Raw genomic sequence first — 23,656 nt, forward strand, 5'->3', positions numbered from 1 at the left:
GTTTTGTACTTTAAATAGGGTAGTTTGTGATCTAAAAATTTATCGTAATATTTCTTTTAAGAAAAATAAACCATAAACAATGTTTTGATTAAATTGTTCTTTTAAAATGTTTATGAAAATTTTTTATTTATAATATTCATTATTTATTTAAAATTTATATGACAATATGACATAAATTGTTGGTTTTAACAGTTTCTTTTGTTAACTTTAACGGGATATTCCAAATATATAACGAAATATACTTTTAAGAATAATTAAAAATAAATATTTATCAATTATATTAATATAAATTCAAATGTTATAAAATATCATTATTTAATTTAAATATTACCAAATGTCATAAAAATTGTAAATTCAAAATGTCATTATTATAATAGTATATAATACAAAACTAAATATTTAATAATTATATCAATATAAATTAAAAGGTTATAAAATATTACAAAACTAATTATTTAATAATTATATTAATATAAATTTACATGTTATAAAATTTTATTATTACAATAATATATAATACATAATAAATACATTATATATAAGTATCGTGTGTGTACAAATAGTATGACTGTGTACCTAAATACGAAATTAGAATAACATTTATCTTCTATCAAGAATAAAGAAGTTTCTTCTCCAATCATTGATGTGTGATTTGAATAATATCATGAATGTTTTGTACCTTAAATAGGGTAGTTTGTGATCTAAAAATTTATCGTAATATTTTTTTTTAAGAAAAATAGACCATAAACAATGTTTTGATTAAATTGTTCTTTTGAAATGTTTATGACATATTTTATTTATAATATTCATTATTTATTTAAAATTTATATGACAATATGACATAAATTCTTGGTTTTAACAGTTTCTTTTGTTAACTTTAACGGGATATTTCAAATATTTAACGAAATATACTTTTAAGAATAATTAAAAATAAATATTCATCAATTATATTAATATAAATTCAAATGTTATAAAATATCACTATTAAATTCAAATATTACCAAATATCATTAAAATTATAAATTCAAAAGATATAAAATGTCATTATTATAAAAATATATATTACAAAACTAAATATTTAATAATTATATCAATATACATTAAAAGGTTATAAAATATTACAAAACTAATTATTTAATAATTATATTAATATAAATTTACATGTTATAAAATATTATTATTACAATAATATATAATACATAATAAATACATTATATATAAGTATCGTGTGTGTACAAATAGTATGACTCTATAACTAAATACGAAATTATAATAACATTTTTCTTCTATCAAGAATAAAGAAGTTTCTTCTCCAATCATTGATGTGTGACTTGAATAATATCATGAATGTTTAGTACTTTAAATAGGGTAGTTTCTGATCTAAAAATTATGGTAATATTTTTTTTTAAGAAAAATAAACCATAAAATATGTTTTGATTTTTATTTTAAAATGTTTATGAAATTTTTTATTTATAATATTCATTATTTATTTAAAATTTATAATACAATATAACATAAATTGTTGGTTTTAACGTTTTCTTTTGTTAACTTTAACGAGATATTCTAAATATTTAACGAAATATACTTTTAAGAATAATTAAAAATAAATATTTATCAATTATATTAATATAAATTCAAATGTTATAAAATATCATTATTTAATTTAAATATTACCAAATGTCATAAAAATTGTAAATTCAAAATGTCATTATTATAATAGTATATAATACAAAACTAAATATTTAATAATTATATCAATATAAATTAAAAGGTTATAAAATATTACAAAACTAATTATTTAATAATTATATTAATATAAATTTACATGTTATAAAATATTATTATTACAATAATATATAATACATAATAAATACATTATATATAAGTATCGTGTGTGTACAAATAGTATGACTGTGTACCTAAATACGAAATTAGAATAACATTTATCTTCTATCAAGAATAAAGAAGTTTCTTCTCCAATCATTGATGTGTGATTTGAATAATATCATGAATGTTTTGTACCTTAAATAGGGTAGTTTGTGATCTAAAAATTTATCGTAATATTTTTTTTTAAGAAAAATAGACCATAAACAATGTTTTGATTAAATTGTTCTTTTGAAATGTTTATGACATATTTTATTTATAATATTCATTATTTATTTAAAATTTATATGACAATATGACATAAATTCTTGGTTTTAACAGTTTCTTTTGTTAACTTTAACGGGATATTTCAAATATTTAACGAAATATACTTTTAAGAATAATTAAAAATAAATATTCATCAATTATATTAATATAAATTCAAATGTTATAAAATATCATTATTATAATAGTATATAATACAATACTAAATATTTAATAATTATATCAATATAAATTAAAAGGTTATTGTTGACACCGTTTTTCGTCAACTTAAAATGTAGAGCAATTAAACAATAAGGACTTTGGCGCTGACGAATAATATGGTAAAACAACAAGAATTTTACATGGTTCAGCAGTTAACTCTGTCTAGTCCACGAGGCTATTTTATTGAGACTTGGAGTTTTCTGGAAATCCTTCAGGGATGAATTCTCCAGAATTTCTCTCAGTATATCAAAAGATCTCTCCTCTACAAATGTTCATGAACTCTCTATTTATAGAGAGTTTTCAGAGTTCATTCCCACATATTTCGGGAAGATACTTCTGCTTATTAATTAAAATAATGATAGTAAATACTGTAACTCCTATATACAAGGAAACGTCCCCTGAAGGCTAGGGGCGAATAACAGACTTGTTAATATCCCTTTATTGTTGGGATGTTACAACAATAAATATCTTTAAATGCATGGAACGCGTTACATCAGATGACCCTTAAATCTTTCGAGGTCGGTAATCAGCATTATGTCGGTCCAGGTCTATAGATAAGTTTCGAGCTAACCGCCTTACTCCAAGACCAGCTCGAAGCGGGTAGATACCATCGAGGCTATTACACTCCGAGCTTGTACTCCTGCTAAGCTCAGGCTACTTGATCCGAAGACACCCGACAATGGATATACCCCGATGCTAAGTTCTTTCGAGCTCAGAAAGACTTTGAGGTTAAATGTCATTGAGGTTGCCATCTTGATTCGAGGGTTTGACATCTAGGCCACGAACATGCGTTTTAGATATCTCGAGCTCACACTTGACGAGTCTAGCTTTCGAGGTCACAATCTCTGGTCTCAAAATCTGGGTGTAACATTTTGCCCCCTCAAAAGTATTAGTTCGAATCCTATGAGAAGGAAACTTTTAAACTACTTTCTTCGGGAACCGTTCTGTCACACACTCGAGTATGGACACGCGTCAGTTGGGTATTGCTCACTCAAGGTACTTGAGTGCCTTGAAACTCTGCCCATGTCTATCCGCCTGCCCTCCTTTTGGGTACTATCATTTCACTAGTCCCTGGCCGTTAGATCTGATACGGTATTTGGCTAATGGCCCAGATTAGTTCAACTTTTAACATCCCCGTGGGCCTATAAATAAGTTTTCAGTTGTCTTCTCCATTTTTCCTTCACATTCAAACTTCCAGAAAGAATAAACCAGAGCCTTTCTTGTCCAGTTCTTGCATGTTCTCCAAGCTGAGAAGACAAAGCAAAGTTTTACTTTTTGACTCAGTGAGATCGCACTTGCAACCGCTCGTTCAATCATCCATTTATCTGTTTCCACTAATTACATTGTGTAAGTTTTCGGTTTATGGCTTCTTTGCGTTATATATACATTTTTTTTCTTCATGTATGTTTATGCTTCTGTTACACCATGGGCACTAGGATTTATTTTCAACCCATTCATTAGTTTAATGCACTAGGATTAGGGTGCTTCGACTGATAGACATTAGATTCAAACCCAGTTTTTGTGAAAAAGGTCCAAATATGGTTCCTTTTTTCGGTTTTCAAATTTCAGAGACCATATCTTGCACACCAAGATATCGGGTACAAAATCAGGGTCTTTTAAGGAATGCACGATTCCCAAAAATATCACCTTTTTAATAACTGCCATCTTTTTTCCCTAATATTTCAGGATTTCCCATAACTTATCAACCTTCCCTCCTTTCGGTGGAATACACGCTCTGAGATTGGCTTCATCCTTTGGATCGAGCTTGCCTTGTAGTCTCGATCATTCGGGCTTAGGTACTATTTTTCTCTTTATTTCTTGTTTGCTTGACCCTCACCCTTTTGCTTTCTTGTTAGATGCCGCAGAATTCGGGAAAGTAGTGCGGGTCAAAGCTCGCAATTCCTTACTCACCAGTAACTTCGAGCTCAGAATCTCCTTTTACTCGGAACCAACGCTTAATTTGGGAGCATGAACTGAGGCGTCAGCAAGAGGACACTCGAGACCACTTCCAACGTCAGATAGACGAGGTCGAAGAAGGGAAGAGGAAAAGACTAAGGGTCGCCCTTTATCCGGATCCGGACACCGAGCTTAGACCGATTCCCCTCGACCCTAAGCTCAAAGTGACAATCGCCTTCAAGCTGGGTGATCTTCAATTTTCACTGATGGGTGAACCCTCTACCTCGCAAGCGAGGAGAGAATTCTTCGAGGCCGAGCATTACTGAAGCTCGGTTACGTCGTTAGGTTAGATAGCTGATATTGTGGTCTTTCACGAAATAGGACTATCGGGCGCACTGAGGTGTCGAGCTCCGACCTCCCATGAGCGGAGTTGCCACGCTTCAGGAGATGGAAATCCTGACAGCAAGTTGAGATACGCAGCTTGGAGCCAAGAGCATATGAAAGCAGGGGCGATACTGCCCTTGAAGTCTTTTTTCAAGGACTTCACTGAGTTTGTTGGGTTTTCTCCCTTCCAGCTTAACACCAATTCTTACAGGGTTCTGTCTGCCCTGAGGTCGCAGTACCACGAGTTGAAGTGGAAAGAACCTTCGTTGAAGAGATCTTGTATCTCTTTTGCCTGAAAAGAAATCCCTCTCGAGCTCAGGGAAGAGATGGATTCTTCTACTATCTCTCAAGCTATCCCAAGGAGAAGAAGATGTTTGAAGATCTTCCCAACCACCCTCCTGATTTCAAGAAGGCCTTCTTCTGGACAGATGGCCTAGCCCCGTCTCGATTCTACTCTTTCAGACGGATTCGTAAGTATCTCAAATTCCCTTTATTCTGTGCTCGAACTTTGTTTTAGGCTCGTGCTTAGTTGAAATGTGTTTTATCTTCCAGCCAACTACCATCGCCCTACCCCCACCAAGGAGATAAGGGAGCACAGAAAAACTCTGCTCCAACTTCCCTATGGCAAGAGATCCCTCTCCTACCTCGTACATGAAGGCAAGCTCCGGGCATGTAGGCTCTTAGGGGAGGATCAATCTACATTTGACTGATCCAACAAGAAGTACGACTGCTGGGAGCTCGTTCCTCAGCCGATCGGCAACCTCCCCCCAATGAGAGATGCGAGGCCTCCATCTCCGGCTCAACGTCAAAGGAGTCCACAATCAGGGAATGAGGCCAATGACGAGGCCTCGAGCTCAGGCTTGGATGAACAAGGTACAGTGATCCTTAGCTCAGATTTGTGGTCTCCTTCACTACTAAAACATAAGCCAGATAGATTAGTATTGTGTAAGGACGATAGGAACCATTTTTATGTATGGTCTTGGGTAGATAAGAGGGTACATAGGTTCGATAGCTGGCTCGGGAAATATGACACCATGTATAGCCTGAACGAGGTATGGAACGGAATAGCCGTCCAATATGGGACTAACGACTATAGGGACCTTTCGAGGTTGACATCCACCTATAGGGAAGGTACTCCCCCAGCCTCTTCTGAAGATGGGGGAATTTCGTGGTCATCTAGCACAAGCTCGGGGGAGAGTTCCAGCTAGGTTTCTTTCCATTTTTCTTTTTATCCCTTCTGTCCGTATCATGTTAAATTATTTTGTTTTTGGGATAACTCATAATGTGGTGTACATGTGCAGGCGAGATGGACTCCGACCTTGACAACATCCTAGAGAGTGGCGGGGCCAAGAGAAGTAAACGCCCAAGGGGCTCGCGGAAGTCTAAGCGACCCGCCAAGGTCCTCAAGAGGACTGAGAAGACACCTCGTCCACCAGCTCCAGCTGCTATGAGCTCGGCTGTGGAGCCGACTCCTCAGGTCGAAGCGTCCACTACGGTCAAGCTCCAACCCCCTCCAATCATGGTTCACTCAACACTCAGTTTCCACAACACGCAGGTTGTCGGTTTCTACTCACGTCGATGAGTATGTAATTGACAATGCTGCCGGATCCCATGGGGCTACACTTGGCTCGGACATTTTGTCTCGAGTGGGCCAGAGTTTTAGTGGCTCTGACGCCCCTCATTGGTAGTTTTTGAACAATGCTCGAGACTGCAATACACTTTATGTGAAGAGTATCGAGCTCACTGCTGCAGTAACTTCCTTCATCTTTTGGTATTAGCCGCATTTACACTTGGTCCATATGCTAATTTAATTTCTTTGTATGCCACTCTTGCTGTCTCTGCCGAGCTCAATTATAAGCTGAACAACGAGGTCCATTCGAGCATGTCTCTTGCTCAGGAGGCGAAGGATCTTCAGCTCAAATTGAGTAACGAGCTCAAGGCAACAAAAGCAAAGGTCGAGGCAGGAGTTGAGGAGCTAAAGGCCAAGTCTTCCGAGCTTGAAAAGCTGAATGCCTGGCTCGCGGAGCTTGAAAAGGAAAATGCTCAGGTCAAGGAGACCAATTCCAAGCTTGAAGAAGAGAAGGTCGTCACTTTCGAGATCATGGAGGGTGAAAAGAATCGTCTTCTCGAATATTTTAAGGAGAAGAAGGATCGGGCAGTCGACATGGCCATGTATAGAATCTGGGCCAACAATGTCGATCTCGGCACCAGCTTCTTAGGCCCTCTTGAAGCGAAGCTCGTGGCCCAATGGAAGGCTCGGCTAGATGATGAGGAGACTGCTCGAGATGAGGCGGAGGGAGCCGGGAAGGATGCTGACGCTGAGAAGGCCAGGGAAGATGCTAAGAAGGCCAAGGAGAATGGTCCTACTTCTTAATACTTGCCTCGGGGCTGCGTCCCTCTAAATCTCTTGTAATAGCCTTTTATGTTTGATTTATTATTTATGCCCATAGAGCCAAGACAATTCTACAGCTCGTAAAAGAGCAGCCTTTATATGATATTTGAGATACCATTTTTCGTTTTTATTTTAATATATATGCTTTACATTTTATGGGCTGAAATATTTTGCACAATTTATATTAAAGTGTCATATATGCCTGTTTATTCATACAAACATAGTTTGGATTTAAGCTCGAGGTTCAGTGCATTCATGCACAGTTTGCTCGAATTATCCGCTTTCGATCTCGTTATTTGTCAAGGCCGGATATTACTTTTACCATGCACCCAAAAGTACTTATATGGTGTGTAATGCAAATGGTTTAGTTATATCTTACTTTTTTAGTTACTTTTTCTCGTCCTCGGTTAGCTCCCCGAAGTTATGAGGTCGAAACTATTGTTTTGCAAGATACTCCAACCTCGATCTTGACTTAACACGAAGTGAATTATGCTCCAACTTACTGTCGATTAGTTTTAGCTAGTTTGTTCCAAACCTATTAAGGTCGTGTTAGGTTTGTAATCCATACACTTATATTATTATCTCCTGCTAATTTGATTATGTTCAAACTTTCTTATCTCGCGCATTTGGTTACGTCCAAACACTTGTATGTTTACGATAGTTTGGTTATATCAAAACTATCTTAGCTCGCACATTTGGTTATATCCAAACACTTGTATGTTTTCGATAGTTTGGTTATATCCAAACTATCCTAGCTCGCGCATTTGGTTATGTCCAAACGCTTGCATGTTTTTTATATATGCTTTTTTATTTTTTCAAGCTGATGGTATATGTACCACTAATGCCCCCTTAATATCCTATGAATGTGACCATAGGTTATTAAATTAAGAGAGATTGCAAAAAATACAGCATATTAAAACAAAATCAAACTTTATTTGATAAATCCGAAAATAGAAAAACAGTACAGACAAATAAGCATGGTTATAGGCAACATCCTTCCTACACTATTGATAGTAAGGTCTTAGGTGCTCGCCATTCCATGCTCGTGGTACCAGACTTCCATCCAATCTTGCCAACTTGTACACGCCAGGTCGGATGACTGATTCTATCTGATAGGGTCCCTCCCAATTTGGCCCGAGCACGCCCGCTGTTGGATCCCACGTTGCCAAGAATACATACCTCAGCACCAAATCTCCTACGCCGAATTTTCTATCTCTAACTCTTTTGTTGAAGTACCGGGTAGCTCGCTGTTGGTATGCAGCATTTTTTAATTAAGCTTCGTTCCTTCTTTCTTCGATCAGGTCCAGAGTTTCTTCGAGCTGAGAGTGGTTCGAGGTTTGATCATAAGCGAGGGTTTGAATTGTGGGAATTTTGACCTCGATTGGCAACATAGCCTCGCAACCGTACGCCAGAGAGAATGGGGTATGTCATGTTGATGTACGGGTAGTGGTCCTATATGCCCATAGGACTTGGGGCAATTCTTCGGGCCATCTTCCTTTAGCTTCTTCCAACTTTCTCTTTAGCGAACACTTTAGGGTCTTATTTACAGCTTCGACCTGGCCATTCGCCTGGGGATGGGTCACTGATGAGAAGCTCTTAATTATCCCATTCTTTTCGCAAAAGTTGGTAAACAGATCGCTGTCGAACTGGGTACCATTATCGAATACAATCTTCCTTGGCATCCCATATCGGCATATAATGTTCTTTACCACGAAGTCAAGGACTTTCTTCGAGGTTATTGTTGCCAAAGGTTTGGCTTCAGTCCACTTTGTGAAGTAATCTACGGAGACCACTTCGTATTTTAATCTGCCCTTGCCAGTCAGGAAGGAGCTTATGAGGTCGATTCCCCAAACCGCAAATGGCCACGGGGAGGTCATCATAGTTAGCTCGGATGGTGGAGCTCGAGGAATTGTGGCGAACCGTTGGCACTTATCACACCTCTTGACATAGTCGAACGAGTCTGATTTGATGGTAGGCCAGAAGTATCCCTGAAGTATGATCTTCATGGATAGGCTATGCCCCCCAGTATGGTCTCCACAGAACCCTTCATGAATTTCTCCCATGATTTTCTTAGCTTCGGGTGGGGTCACGCATCGAAGTAGTGGCATGGAATATCCTCTCCTATACAGCTTTCCATCTACAATGGTATACCTAGGGAATTGGTACATCAACTTTCGAGCCTTGGCCCGTTCTTCTGGGAGAACGCCAGTCTCGAGATACTCAACTATCGGAGTCATCCAGGTTGGCCCGGAATTAACCATACAAACATCCTCTTGTTCTGGCTCGTTAATACTGGGTATCGCGAGATGTTCGATTGGCACGACATTCAGTTTGTCATTCTCAGTAGAGATAGCGAGCCTGGCTAAGGCGTCCGCGTTCGAGTTCTATTCTCGGGGGACCTGTTCTATCGCATAGAACTCGAAATGCTCCAATGCCGATTTTGCCTTTTCTAAATATGCCACCATTCTAGTACCGCGAGCCTGGTACTCTCCCAAAATTTGGTTAACCACCAGCTGGGAGTCACTGTAGCAATGTATTGCTTTGGCTTTGAGCTCCTTGGCTATGCGAAGTCCCGCCAATAGAGCTTCATACTCGGCCTCGTTATTCGACGCGATGAAGTCAAGTCTTAAGGCAGAGTGAAATCGTCTTCCTGCAGGGGTGATCAAAATTACTCCTACCCCCGATCCATTTTCATTAGAAGACCCGTCAACATAAAGTTTCCACAGCTCGTGCGCTGGGGTTATAACTTCTTCGTTGGCCACACCCGCACACTCCACTATGAAGTTTTCCAAGGCTTGTCCCCTAATGATCATCCTTGGGTGATAGGTGATCTTGAATTGTCCGAGGTCAACGACCCATTTGAGAAGTCGACCCAAAGCTTCTGGCTTGGACAGGACTTGTCTTAGTGGTTGATGAGTTAGTACATGGATGGGGTGCGCCTGAAAATAGGGTCAAAGCTTTCGAGATGAGTGAATTAGGCTGAGAGCTAACTTCTCCATCAAGGGATATCTTGATTCTGCCCCCTGTAATCCTTTACTGACGTAATACACAGGCCATTGCACTTTTTCTTCTTCCCACACAAGTATCTTGCTTATGGCATGCTCGGTCGTAGAAAGGTACAGGTACAGAACTTCTCTCATAATGGGCTTTGAAAAGATGGGGGGTTCTGTGAGGTGCTTCTTGAGCTCTTGAAAGGCCAACTCGCACTCCTCCGTCCATTCGAATTTCTTGCCTCCCCTCAAAAGGTTGAAAAATGGAAGACAACGGTCTGTAGATTTTGAGATAAACCTACTTAATGCCGCCATCCTGCCAGTCAAACTTTGGACATCCTTATGTTTCTGAGGTGAAGGCATGTCGATCAGAGCCCGAATTTTGTCTGGATTAGCTTCTATTCCTCGAGCATTCACAATGAAACCAAGGAATTTTCCTGAAAATACTTCGAAAGAGCACTTTTGAGGGTTAAGTTTCATGTTATATCTCCGTAATATGGCAAAGCATTCTTCGAGGTCATCAACATGGTTATTGTTAAGTTTATATTTAACTAACATATCGTCAACATTAACTTCCTTGTTATTCCATATTTTTTCGGAGAACATCATGTTCACAAGCCGCTGGTAAGTGGCTCCAGCATTTTTGAGCCCAAATGGAATGACGTTATAACAATATAGCCCTTTGTCAGTTATGAAGCTTGTATGCTCTTGGTCAGAGGCATGCATGGAAATCTGGTTATATCTAAAATAGGCATCCATGAACGACATGAGTCCATGCCTTGCCGTGGCATCCACGAGCTGGTCGATCCGCGGTAAAGGGAAGCAATCCTTAGGACAGGCCTTACTGAGGTCCGAGTAGTCAATACAGGTTCGCCACGTCCCGTTAGGCTTCGAGACCAGCACTGGGTTGGCTACCCAATCGGGGTAAAAAGCATCTCTGATGAATCAGTTTGCTTTTAACCTGTCGATTTCCTCTTTAAGGGCCTTTTTCCTATCGTCATCCAGTTGTCTTCGCTTTTGCTGCTTCGGCGGGAAGATTTTGTCGAAATTTAACGTGTGGCTCACTACATTTGTACTTATCCCTATCATGTCTGAATGTGACCATGCGAAGACATCCTGGTTCTTCTTTAAAAAGCAAATGAATTGCTATTTGGTTTCTTCGTGGAGATTTTTTCCGACCTTTACCGTTTTCAGGGGGTCTGATTCTTCGAGCTTGATTTCTTCGAGCTCTTCCAATGGTTCGAGATCAGCTCTTTCATCTATCACCAAGACTGTCCCATCCTTAGTCTGAATAACGACGAGTGCTTGTGCGCTTGCCTGCTTCTTTCCTCTTATGGAAATGCTAGAGCATTCCCTTCCGGCCAACTGGTCTCCCTTCACCGTCCCAATGCCACTAGAAGTTGGGAACTTGATGGCCAAATGCCTTACAGACGAGACTGCCGTCAGCCCTACTAGGGCGGGTCTCCCGAGCAACACGTTGTAGGCCGATGGCATGTCCACTACTACAAACTCCATCATCTTGGTTGTTAAGACTGGGTAGTCTCCCAAGGTCACAGGGAGTTCAATGGACCCCATACAGGCAATCCCCTCTCCTGAAAAACCATACAGTGTCGTTGCATAAGCTTTTAGGTCATGAAGCGCGAGTCCCATCTTTTCTAAGGTGGCCTTATAGAGAATGTTCACTGAGCTCCCATTATCAATGAGAACTCGGTGAACCCTCTTATTCGCGAGCTGGAGAGTGATGACCAGCGGGTCATTGTGAGGAAACTGAACATGGGACGCATCGTCCTTAGTAAAGGTTATAGGCTGAGATTCAACCTTTTGGTACTTTGGAGCTTTGGGTTTGGGTTCATAAGGGGACTCGTCCCCAGTATTTAGCTTGTTCATGTATCGCTTCTGGGCATTCTTGCCGAATCCTGCGAGTTGAGGCCCGCCCGAGATGGTTACCACATCTTCTCCATCAATCGGAGGGGGTCTCTTTTCTTCCCTAGCTCGGGAATTGTTGTTTTGAGCAGGCAGCAGCACAGCTGTCCTCTGGCTGGTAGAAGCCTGATTATTGTTCTAGTTCCTGACATACTATCCAAAGTATCCTCTTGAGATTAGTCCTTCGATCTCGTCCTTCAGTTGCCTGCATTCATCAGTAGTGTGCCCAGTATCTCTGTGAAATCGACAGTATTTACTGGAGTCTCTCTTGGACTTTTGATTTCTCATGGGGTCTGGATGCCTGAAAGGGACCTAATTTTCATTAGCCAGGTAAATATTCTCCTGAGACTCGTTGAGCTCGGTGTACACCTTGTACACGGAGAAGTATCTTTCCCCTTTCTTCTTCTTTCCCCCTTCTGCCTCGGGGTTACTTCCTTCATTCTTCTTTCTTTTGGAAGGATTTTCGGCAGGGGGTTTCGAGGCTGACGGGTCCACCGATGTCGAGGTAGAGTTTACATTTATCGTTGTAGTTATGGGCTGAGAGGTCATATTCAGCGTTGACCTCGCCTCTTATACATTGACAAACCTCTGAGCTCATCAATTAAACTCGGTTAAGGACCTTACAGGCTTCCTCTGCATATCTTCCCAAAGGGGACTTCCCAGCATTACCCCAGCTTGGACGGCCATTAAATGACCGCTGTCGTCTACATCCCGAGCTCAGGCGACTTCCAGATTGAACCTTGCAAGGTAGCTCTTCAACGTTTCATTTGGTTGTTGCCGGACGTTGGTCAGGGTCGATGCCTCGGGTCTTACGCCGATCATGGCTCTAAACTGCTTCTTGAAATCTTTCAACAACTGATCTCAAGAAGTGATTGAATGTCTCTTATATTTTTCGAACCAGTTCTTCGTTGGTCCTGTAAACGATGCTGGAAATAACATGCATCTGAGCTCGTAACCCACATTACTTGCTCTCATTATAGTGTTAAATGTACTCAAATGACTATACGAGTCGGATTTCCCTTCAAAAGGTTGGACATGAGGAATCCAAAACCCTTGAGGAAACGGAGTGTTGGAAATGTGGGGACCGAATGGCTCAAGCTCCTAATCATAATCTTCGTCCCGATTCTGACCTTGCTCATTCTGGAAGAGCCTAAATACTATTTCCAGTTGGTCAACTCTATCCTGAACTGGGTCCACAGGGGGTCTCGCCTGAAATTGGTTATCATTGATCACAATTCCAGGCTCACGCCTTCGCAGAGGATCCTTGCGCCCATTTAGGCGATCTCTCAGATCTGGGTTCGAGGGATTACCACTACCCCGATTCTGATTCAGGTGTTCCCGCAAGTCAGGGTGGTTCTTTTGGCTCCTAGTATTTCTACGTCCTTGATCATACATACTGACTGATCTGGTGTCCCCTGAGTCGTCACTTGCGAGGCTCGTCGCATGATTATTTCGAGATGGATTCCTTTCAGGCTTCCTCATCTCTGCAGAGCGAGACCGAGACATTTGGCTTCTCGTAGGCTGGGCGCCTCTCCGTTCTCTAGCAGCTTCTCCATTCCCCTGCTTCCATCTAGCCCGCCTTTCCCTATCACCTTGAGTTGGTTGTGTGATCCTCCGAGGCGGTGAGGGATATCTTATTGGCGATGGAGGGAACCGTATGGGTGACGATGGCTACCACCCATTTCGGGGTCTGGATGGTCCTGAGTTCGCCTGTGCTGGCTCGGTAACCTTCTGCCTGTTACCAGGATTCTGAGTCTGAGCCTCTGCAAGGGCTCGGTTATTCTCAGTTTCAGCTGGTAACTCAACAGTTGAGTTAACCGAAGCTCTAGCCTGGGTGTTTCTTCGGGGCCTTAAGGGAGCTGGTTGCTCTGCCGGCGGCGAAGGTTGCTCGGTTCTTCTTGTGGCAGCATATTTGAGAGGTCGCCCTCCGGGGAGGAACATGAATGTCCCGCGGAGGTGGGGCTTGGTTCTCAGTCAGAGGTTGAGGCTGAGTAGCCTGCACCTCCGCAGCTAACCGGGCCAGCTCCTCGTTCCGCTTTTTGGCCTCAGCCAACTGTTTTCTTAACTGTCGATTTTCGGGTTCCACAATGGGGACATACCGCTCGGGATTATAATACACGTCCTGATCGTCCCTGGGAGCCAGAGGTGCCGAAAGTCCTCGAGAATCAGAGGACTCACTTCTTTCTTCTGGTTCTGGATTCATCATTGTCTGCTTCCCAGGGCATCGAGGATAGTATTCTTCAAGAACATTCTGATCATTTGCGGCCATAGCTAATCAAGGATTGTATTGCTTAAGGCTCTCAATGAAAGCACCAAACTGTTGACGCCATTTTTTGTCAACTTAAAATGTAGAGCAATTAAGAAATAAGGACTATGGTGCAGACTAATAATATGGTAAAACAACAAGAATTTTACAAGGTTTAGCAGTTAACTCTGCCTAGTCCACGAGTCTATTTTATTGAGACTTGGAGTTTTCTGGAAATCCTTCAGGGATGAATTCTCCAGAATTTCTCTCAGTATATCAAAAGATTTCTCCTCTACAAATGTTCATGAACTCTCTATTTATATAGAGTTTTCAGAGTTCATTCCCACATATTTCAAAAAGATACTTTTGCTTATTAATTAAAATAATGATAGTAAATACTGTAACTCCTATATAAAAGGAAACGTCCCCTGAAGACCATGGGGCGAATAACAGACATGTTAATATCCCTTTAATGTTGGGATGTTACAATAATAAATATCTTTAAATGCATGGAACACGTTACATCAGATGACCCATTAAATCTTTCGAGGTTGGTAATCAGCATTATGTCGGTCCAGGTCTATAGATAAGTTACGAGCTAACCGCCTTACTCCAAGACCAGCTCGGAGAGGGTAGATAACATCGAGGCTATTACACTTCGAGCTTGTACTCCTGCTAAGCTCGGGCTACTTGATCTCAAGACACCCGACAACGGATATACCCTGATGCTAAGTTCTTTCGAGCTTAGAAAGACTTCGAGGTTAAATGTCTTCGAGGTTGCCATCTTGATTCGAGGATTTGACATCTGGGCCACGAACATGCGTTTTAGATATCAAGAGCTCACACTTGACGAGTCTAGCTTTCGAGGTCACAATCTCTGGTCTCGAAATCTGGCTGTAACAGTTATAAAATATTACAAAACTAATTATTTAATAATTATATTAATATAAATTTACATGTTATAAAATATTATTATTACAATAATATAAGATACATAATAAATACATTATATATAAGTGTCGTGTGTGTACACATAGTATGACTCTCTAACTAAATACGAAATTAGAATAACATTGATCTTCTATCAAGAATAAAGAAGTTTCTTCTCCAATCATTGATGTGTGATTTGAATAATATCATGAATGTTTTGTACTTTAAATAGGGTAGTTTGTGATCTAAAAATTTATCTTAATATTTTTTTTATAAAAAAATAAACCATAAAAAATGTTTTGGTTTAATTTTTATTTTAAAATGTTTATGACATTTTTTATTTATAATATTCATTATTTATTTAAAATTTATATGATAATATGTTGATGTCGTTTTTCGTTAACTTAAATCATAGAGCAATTAAACAACGTATACTATGAAGCAAATGAATAATGAAGAAAGGCAAGAGGATTTTTACGTGGTTCGGCAGTTAACTTTGCCTAGTCCACGAGTCTGTGTTATTAAGGCTTAAAGATTTCTGGATATTCTTCAGAGATGAATTACCCAGAGCTTATTCTTCAGCCAAAAGAAATCGATCCTTTACAAGTGGTCATTTCTCCTCTATTTATAGGGGAGGTTACAGAGTTCATTCCCACATATTTCGGGAAGATATTCTATATATCAATTTAAATAATGATATTAAATGCAATATCTCCTACATATATGGAAACATCCCATAAGAATTGGGAATGGATAATAAACTAAATAATATCCCTTAAATGTTGGGATTATACAAAAATAAATATGTTCATACATAATGGGTTATCCCGGATACTCATCGGGTCTTCGAGATCAGCGATCGACCCTGTGGCTGTTGAGACTCATGGTATTGCTATGAGCTTACCGTCCTACTTCAGGACATGCTCGGAGCATATAGACACTGCCGAAGCTATCACACTCGAGCTTGTATTTCCAAAGCTCGGATTGTTTAATCCAAAGACAATTGATAACCGATGTATCCTAACGTCGTGTTATTTCGAACTCAGAAAGCGTCCCAAGGTTACACATCTTCGGGGTCGTCATTTTACTTCGGAGATCTTATAGTTGGACCATACAATGCATTCATACATTTCGAGCTCACACCTGACGAGTCCAGTTTTTGAGGTCATAACCTCTGGTCTCGAAATCTAGGTGTAACAGTTTGCCCCCTCAAAAGTATCAGTTCGAATCCTATCAGAAGGAAACTTTTGAACTGTTCCAATTGGAAACTGTACCATCAAATACACTCGAGTGTGGACATGCGTCAAACGGGTATTGATCACTCAAAGTACTTGAGTACCTTGGAAACCTACCCACGACTATCTGCTTGCCATTCTTTATGGTACTATCAACTCATAGGTCCCTGGTCGTTAGATCTGATACGGAATCTGGCCAATGGCCCAGATTAATCCGACCTTTTACACTCCCATGGCTTTATAAATAGGACTCTATTCGTCGTCCCCACACTTTATCTTCATGTTCAAGCCTTTGCAGAGAGAAAAGAAGAAAAGAACAGAGATTATTGCCCAGTTCTTGCATGTTCTCCAAGCCACGAAAACAGAGCAACATTCACCTCTTTGATTCAGTGAGATCGTTTTTGCAACCACTCATTCGATCATCAATCTCTCTGTTTCCGCCGATCGCATTGTGTAAGTTTTCTGTTCATAGGTTTGTATGCCCGTATATTTTTCATGCATGTTTATATTTTTGCACTGTTAGTTCCCTTACCAGTTTTGCACATTAGAATGTTTCAGTACATACTAGTCTTAAGTTCTGATATCATGGGTTCCAAACCCAATTCTTGCATTGAAGACCCAGACATAGTTCTTTTACTGAATTTTTTGAATTTTGAATGGCTTATCTTGTTCACTAAGATATTGGGCATAAAATTAGGGTTTTGTAAAATGCACGTTTCCCAAAAATTCCACTCTTTGGGTAACCGCCAACTTTTTCCCTGAAATATCAGGATCTTTGAAAATAAATCCACCTTCATTTCTTCCGGTGTAATACACGCTTTGAGACTGGAAATGCTATGACAAGTGTTTGTGCGCTTGTCTGTTTCTTTCCTCTAATGGAAATGCTATAGCATTCCCTCCCTGCTAGCTGGTCTCCCTTCAGTGTCCCAATGACACTAGAAGTTGGGAGCTTGATGGCTAAGTGCCTCACAGATGAAACTGCCCCCAGCCCTACTAGGGCGGGTCCCGAGCAGCATGTTGTAGGCCGATTGCAGATCCACTACTACAAATTCCATCATCTTGGTTGTTGAGATTGGGTAGTCCCCCAAGGTCACAAGGAGTTCAATGGATCCCATACATGCAATCCCTTCTCCTGAAAAGCCGCACAATGTCGTTGCACATGCCTTTAGGTCACGAAGCATGAGTCCCATCTTTTCTAAGGTGGCCATATAGAGGATATTCACTAAGCTCCCGTTATCTATCAGGACTTGGTGAACTCTCTTATTCACTAGCTGAAGGGTGATGACCAGCGAGTCGTTGTGAGGAAACTGCACATGAGATGTGTCGTCCTTAGTAAAAGTTATATGTTGCGATTCAACCCTCTGGTGTTTTGGAACCCTGGGTTCAGGTTCGTAAGGGGACCCGTCACCAGTTTTCAGCTCATTCACGTATCTTTTTTTGGCATTCCTGCCTGATCCTACGAGATGAGGTCCCCCCGAGATGGTTACAATGTCTTCTCCATCAATCGGAGGGGGTCTCTCGTCTTCCCTGGCTCGGGAGTTATTGTTTTGGGCAGATGGTGGTGCAGTAGCCCTCTAACTGGTAGAAGCCTGATTAGGATTTTGGTTTCTTACAAATTTCCAAAAATATCCTCTCGAGTTCAGGCCTTCTTTCTCATCTTTTAGTAGCCTGAATTCATCGGTTGTATGTCTGATATCCCTATGGAATATGTAGTATTTACCAGAATCTCTCTTTGCTTTCTGGTTCCTCATGGGGTCCGGACGCCTGAAAGGGACCTGGTTTTCATTAGCCAAGTAGATATTCTCCCGACACTCAATCAGCTCGGTATAAACTTTGTACACGGAGAAATATCTTTCCCTTCAGTCTTCTTTCTTTTGGAAGGGTTCTCTACAGAGGACTTCGTGGCCGATGGGTCCGCTGAGGTTGAGGCAGAGTTTATGTTTGTCATTGTAGTTATGGGCTGAGAGGCCATATTCAGTGCTGACCTTGCCTCCTCTACATTGACAAATCTCTGAGCTTGTCGATTGAACTCGGTTAAGGACCTCACAGGCTTTCTTTTCATATCTTCACAGAGAGGGCTTCTAGGCATTACCCCAGCTCAGAAAACCATTAGATGGTCGCTGTCATCTGCGTCACGAGCTCGGGCGACTTCCAAATTGAACCTTGTAAGGTAACTTTTCAATGTTTCGTTCGGCTGCTGCCGGACATTGGTTAAGGTAGACACCTTGGGCCTTATTCCGATCATGGCTCTGAATTGCTTCTTGAAATCTCTAGATAATTGATCCCAAGAAGCAATTGGTAAGGACGACACATCATGCACCTGAGCTCGTAGCCCACATTACTCGTTCGGCTGCTGCCTCTTATATTTTCGAACTAGTTTTTTGCTAGTCATACGAGCGAGGCTAGAAACAGCATGCACCTGAGCTCGTAGCCCACATTACTCGCTCTCATAATGGTATTAAACATACTTAAGTGACTGTATGGATCGAAATTCCCATCAAATGGTGGGACATGAGGAATTCAATACCCTTGAGGAAACGGGGTACTGAAAATATGGGGGGCGAAGGGTTCGAGTTCCTCGTCAAACTTTTCATCCCAATCCCATCCTCGTTCATTTTGTAAGAGCCTGAACGCTCTTTCCAGTTGATCAATCCTGTCTTGGATTGGATCCACGGGGGGTCTGACCTAAAATTGGTTATCATTGATCACAATTCCAGCTTCGTGCCTCCGCATGGGATTCTTGCGCCCATTTAGGTGATCCCTCAGGTCTGGGTTCGAGGGGTTATCATTACCCTGATTCTGGTTCAATTTTTCTCGTAAATCTTGGTGATCCCTTCGATTCCCAGTATTTCTGCGTCCCTGGTCATATATACTGACCGATCTGGTGTCTCCTGAGCCTTCGCTAGTATGGCTCGCTGCGCGGTTGTTTCGAGATGAGTTCCTTTCTGGTTGTCTCATCTCAATAGTGTGAGACCGAGACATTTGGCTTCTCGTAGGCTGGGTGCCTCTACGTTCTCTAGCAGTCTCCCCATTCCCATGTTTCTGCCCAGCTCACCTTTCCCTATCACCCTGCGTCGGTTGCGTGTTTATCCGAGGCGGTGAGGGATATCTTATCGGAAATTTTTGGGTGCCTTATGGGTGATGGTGGCTGCCATCCATTACGGGGCCTAGAAGGTCTCGAGTTTGCCTGTGCTAGTTCAGGAACGTTCTGGGTGTTACCAGGATTTTGGGTCCGAGCCACTGCGGGGGCTCGGTTATTCCTAGTCTCGGCTAGTACCTCAACAGTTGAGTTGACAGGAACTCCAGCCTGGGTATTTCTCCGGAGCCTTGAGGGAGCAGGTTCTTCTGCTGGTGCCAGAGGTTGCTCCGTTCTTCATGTGGAAGCTTTTTTGCAACGTCACCCACGAGGCTTGCGTGGTGGAACATGAACATCTCACGGAGATGGAGCTTGGGTCTCAGGGGGAGGCGGGGGCTGAGCCGCCTGCGCCTCAGCAGGCAATCTGGCCAGCTCCTCATTATGTTTCTTGGCCTCCGCCAACTACTTTCGCAGTTGACAATTTTCAAGCTCCACAATAGGGACATATCGTTCAGGGTTGTAATACATGTCCTCGTCGTCCCTGGGGGCTGGTGGTGCAGGTGGTCCTCAAGAGTCAGAGGATCTACTCCTCTCATTTGGGTCCGAATTCATCATCGGCTACTGAGGAGTGGATCCTCTGACTCTCAAGGACCACCGGTACCACCCGCCCCCAGGGACGACGAGGACATGTATTACAACCCTAAGCGATATTTCCATATTGTGGAGCTTGAAAATTGTCAACTGCGAAAGCAGTTGGCGAAGGCCAAGAAATGTAACGAGGAGTTGGCAAGATTGGCTGCTGAGGCGCAGGTGGCTCAGCCCCCGCGTCCGCCTGAGACTCAAGCTCCAACTCCGCGAGATGTTCATGTTCCACCACGCAGGCCTCGTGGGAGACCTCGCAAAAACGCTGCCACACGAAGAACAGAGCAACCTCCACCACCAGTAGAATATCCTGCTCCCTCAAGGTCCCAGAGAAATATCCGGGTTGGAGCTCCTTTCAACTTAACTACTAAGGTACCAGCTGTAACGACCCAAATTTGCTAATAAGGCTTACAGCGTTGATTAGCATGCCTGGAGGGCAATATGTGAATTATTGTGATAATATGTGAATTTGTGTGAATATGTGATTAGTGATGCATGTTTAGGAGAATTAAATATGCATGTGGGCCCCGTCTGGTTATTAGGGGGACGATTGTAATTTTAGTCCAATGAGGATATAAATATGATAATTGTGATGTACTTGTGATATATCTGTGCTGCACGATCCAAGACAGTCCTAGGGAGCGTTTAGCTAGAAAGTCATAACGAGGTCGAAAGTCCGACTCGGGGTGAGTCGAGGGGTAATTCGGGTGTTAGTCATTTTATGGGATTATCGGGTTATGGAAATAAATATTTGGAGATATATTTGAGGTTAGAATGCCTAGGAGGGAATATTTGGGAAATTTACCATTTTTCCCTCGGGGACGTTCTTGGTACCCCGAGCCTTGAGGTAACCTTTTAGACTTAAGCTAAATAAAAATAACACAGAACCATTTGGAACTCTCTAAACCGACCCACTCCCTCTCCCTTACTCTGTTTCTCTTCTACTCTTGGAGACTTAGTGACATCTTGGAGGTTCCATTTGTGAAAATTAAGTGGAATCTAGGAATCAAGCTAGAGCTTTGGAGGCTAGGAGCTTGGGGCTTAGGAGATCAACTTAGAGACTCAGTTCAGCAAGGGCTTACGAAAATTAAGCTAGGAATTGTGTTTGAAATTTCTGCTGGTTTTCTTAGAGTATGCATGTGTGTTGGGTGAGGAATTGAATTTGAGTTAGATGAGATTTTTGGCTTGAGTTCTTGATGGGGTTTGTTGCTGAATCTATAGTATGATCTCTGTGATAATTAGTTTGGATTATTGGCTTGATTCTGGGGATAATTGGACTGGTTTTTGAGGTAAAAATGATGAGTTTTTCTGGGCTCGAGGGGTCGGGTCGCGGCGCTGTTCTTGATGAGCCGCAGCCCCTTAAAACTTGGGGCATCTAGAATTGAAGGCAAGTTGCGGCACCCTTCAGGAAGGGCCGCGGTGCGTGTAGGCTATTTTGAGGCAGAGCCTTGGGTTGAGCTGGGGGCCGCGACATGAGTCCCTAGGGCTGCGACGTTTAGTGCCTTCTTGGGTTCTAGAGGGGTTTTAGGCTCGGGATTTCAATAGTTAAGGCTCAAGATGGATTTTATCACCCGGATTGATAGAATTCAATGTCCCGAAGACTAGAACCATAATATAAAGTTATTTAATGGATTAGAACTTGATGGGTGGGAATTGTTAATGCGTTGTGACTAGGATTTCAGCCCGGCTTGGACTAAGGATCTGTGCTCGGGACATCGGTGCTTGGAAAGCTCAAGACACAGGTAAGAAAATTACTGTTCCCATAGAGCTTGTGTTGCAGGGCTCGGCCCTATATGATCAAGACCCTAAAGGATACCTGGGATATCCTTATGGTATAGACCACGAACCCAGGGCCTGGTAAAGCGTCTGAGACGGCATGGTCGTGCGTGTATAACCTGATGATGGCTTGATTTTATGTTAAGTGTTTGATATGCATATATTATCTGCTTGTGAGGGTTTTATTGCTAAGCTTCAACTCACGGGTGCTCTATGGTGCAGGTAAAGGCAAGGGGAAGGTCGATCAACCTTGAGTATGGTGAGCGTGACGAGCGACGCGTACATGTCTGGTCTGCCTGGCTGCCACGGCCAGGGGTGCTTATGGGGAATGATTGTACTAAACTTAAATTTTGTCGTTTAGTTGACTCTGATTGTATTTTGAGTTGTAAATATTTCTAAACAATGTTTTTTGGGATCCCAAATGTTAAATATTTTATAATTTTCAATGAAAGGTTTATTCTCAAGTTTATAACTCTGATTATGGTTTAATTACACTTTTGCCCTAAAACCTCGATTAGCGAGTTAATTGCACATTTTAAACTCACTTAGTAATGGCTCTAAGGTAGTAAGGTGTTACAACTTGGTATCAGAGCGAGCCAAGGTTTATGGTTTCTGGAGGATGACATAACATGTACGCTCGCTGTCAGTGGCAAGCTCGACTCAGGGTTGGTTGGTAATAATTGAATTGTATGTCTGATTATGTGCTTAAATTCCCTATTTTCCTGCTTTTTCCATATAGAGCATGATGAATGATTTAATGTATGCATGATGTTAGGGCATGGCCCGTTGTGTGTTATATGTTAGTTGTGCGTTGTGTGGATTGTTGCTCAGGGTTGAATGATGTGATTGCGAGGCGGTTTGGATGTTGTTGTCATGCCTGATGATTGGCATTATTGATTGCATGCATATTTGTTGAGATGCCTTGTCAATCATCTAGACTCCGCGGCAGTTGGGTCGAGGATGATAACCAGGGTCAGGACCCTCCATCTGCCCCACAGAATTGGCAGTAGATGTTTTTCGAAATGGAAGCAAGACTGCAGCGTATAGAAGAAGAACTTCGACAGTTGAGGCAATAGGCCCCTCCACAGGTAACTAGGTTGCCAGTTCAACAGGTTTTGGCGCCAGTGTCGGTTCAGCCTGTTGTGGAGAACAGGTGGGAATCCTTATATGAGAGGTTCAGGAAATAGCATCCTCCCACCTTTGAGGGTGGACCAGACACACTGCGCGTAGAGTAGTGGATGAATATGATTCCCTCCATTCTTGATTTTATGAGGGTTGAGGGGTGCGAGAGGGTAGCTTGTGCAAGCTACATGTTTAGAGAGGATGCCCGCATCTGGTGGGATGTAGTAGTTCAGAGGAGGAATGTGGCAGTTATGACCTGGGAGGAATTCAAGAACATCTTCAACGAGAAGTATTATAGTGTTGCAGTCCGAGCTGCGAAGGTTGATGAGTTCATCAACCTGACTCAAAACCGGTTGTCAGTTACTGAGTATGCTTTGAGATTTGACTGATTGGCGAAGTTCGCGCTAGATTTAGTGCCGACAGATGCGGCAAGAAGAGACAAATTTATAGGGGGATTGAATGTTATGATCGCCCGTGATGTGATGATCACCTTGGATCCAGAGACTACTACCTATGCTCAGGTTGTAAACAAGGCCCTTACTGCTGAGGGGGCCGAGGACCAGATTTGGAGAGAAAGCACTGTCAGGCACGATGCCAGGGGGACAGTGCCTCCTTTTATTGGATCCAGTCGGGGTAGTGGCCCCAGTGAGCAGAAGAGGAAAGCCCCAGATTCCTTTGTTCCTCCCAGTTCTGATA

This window comes from Humulus lupulus, chromosome 6, assembly GCF_963169125.1.
Source record: "Humulus lupulus chromosome 6, drHumLupu1.1, whole genome shotgun sequence".
Taxonomy (NCBI): Eukaryota; Viridiplantae; Streptophyta; class Magnoliopsida; order Rosales; family Cannabaceae; genus Humulus; species Humulus lupulus.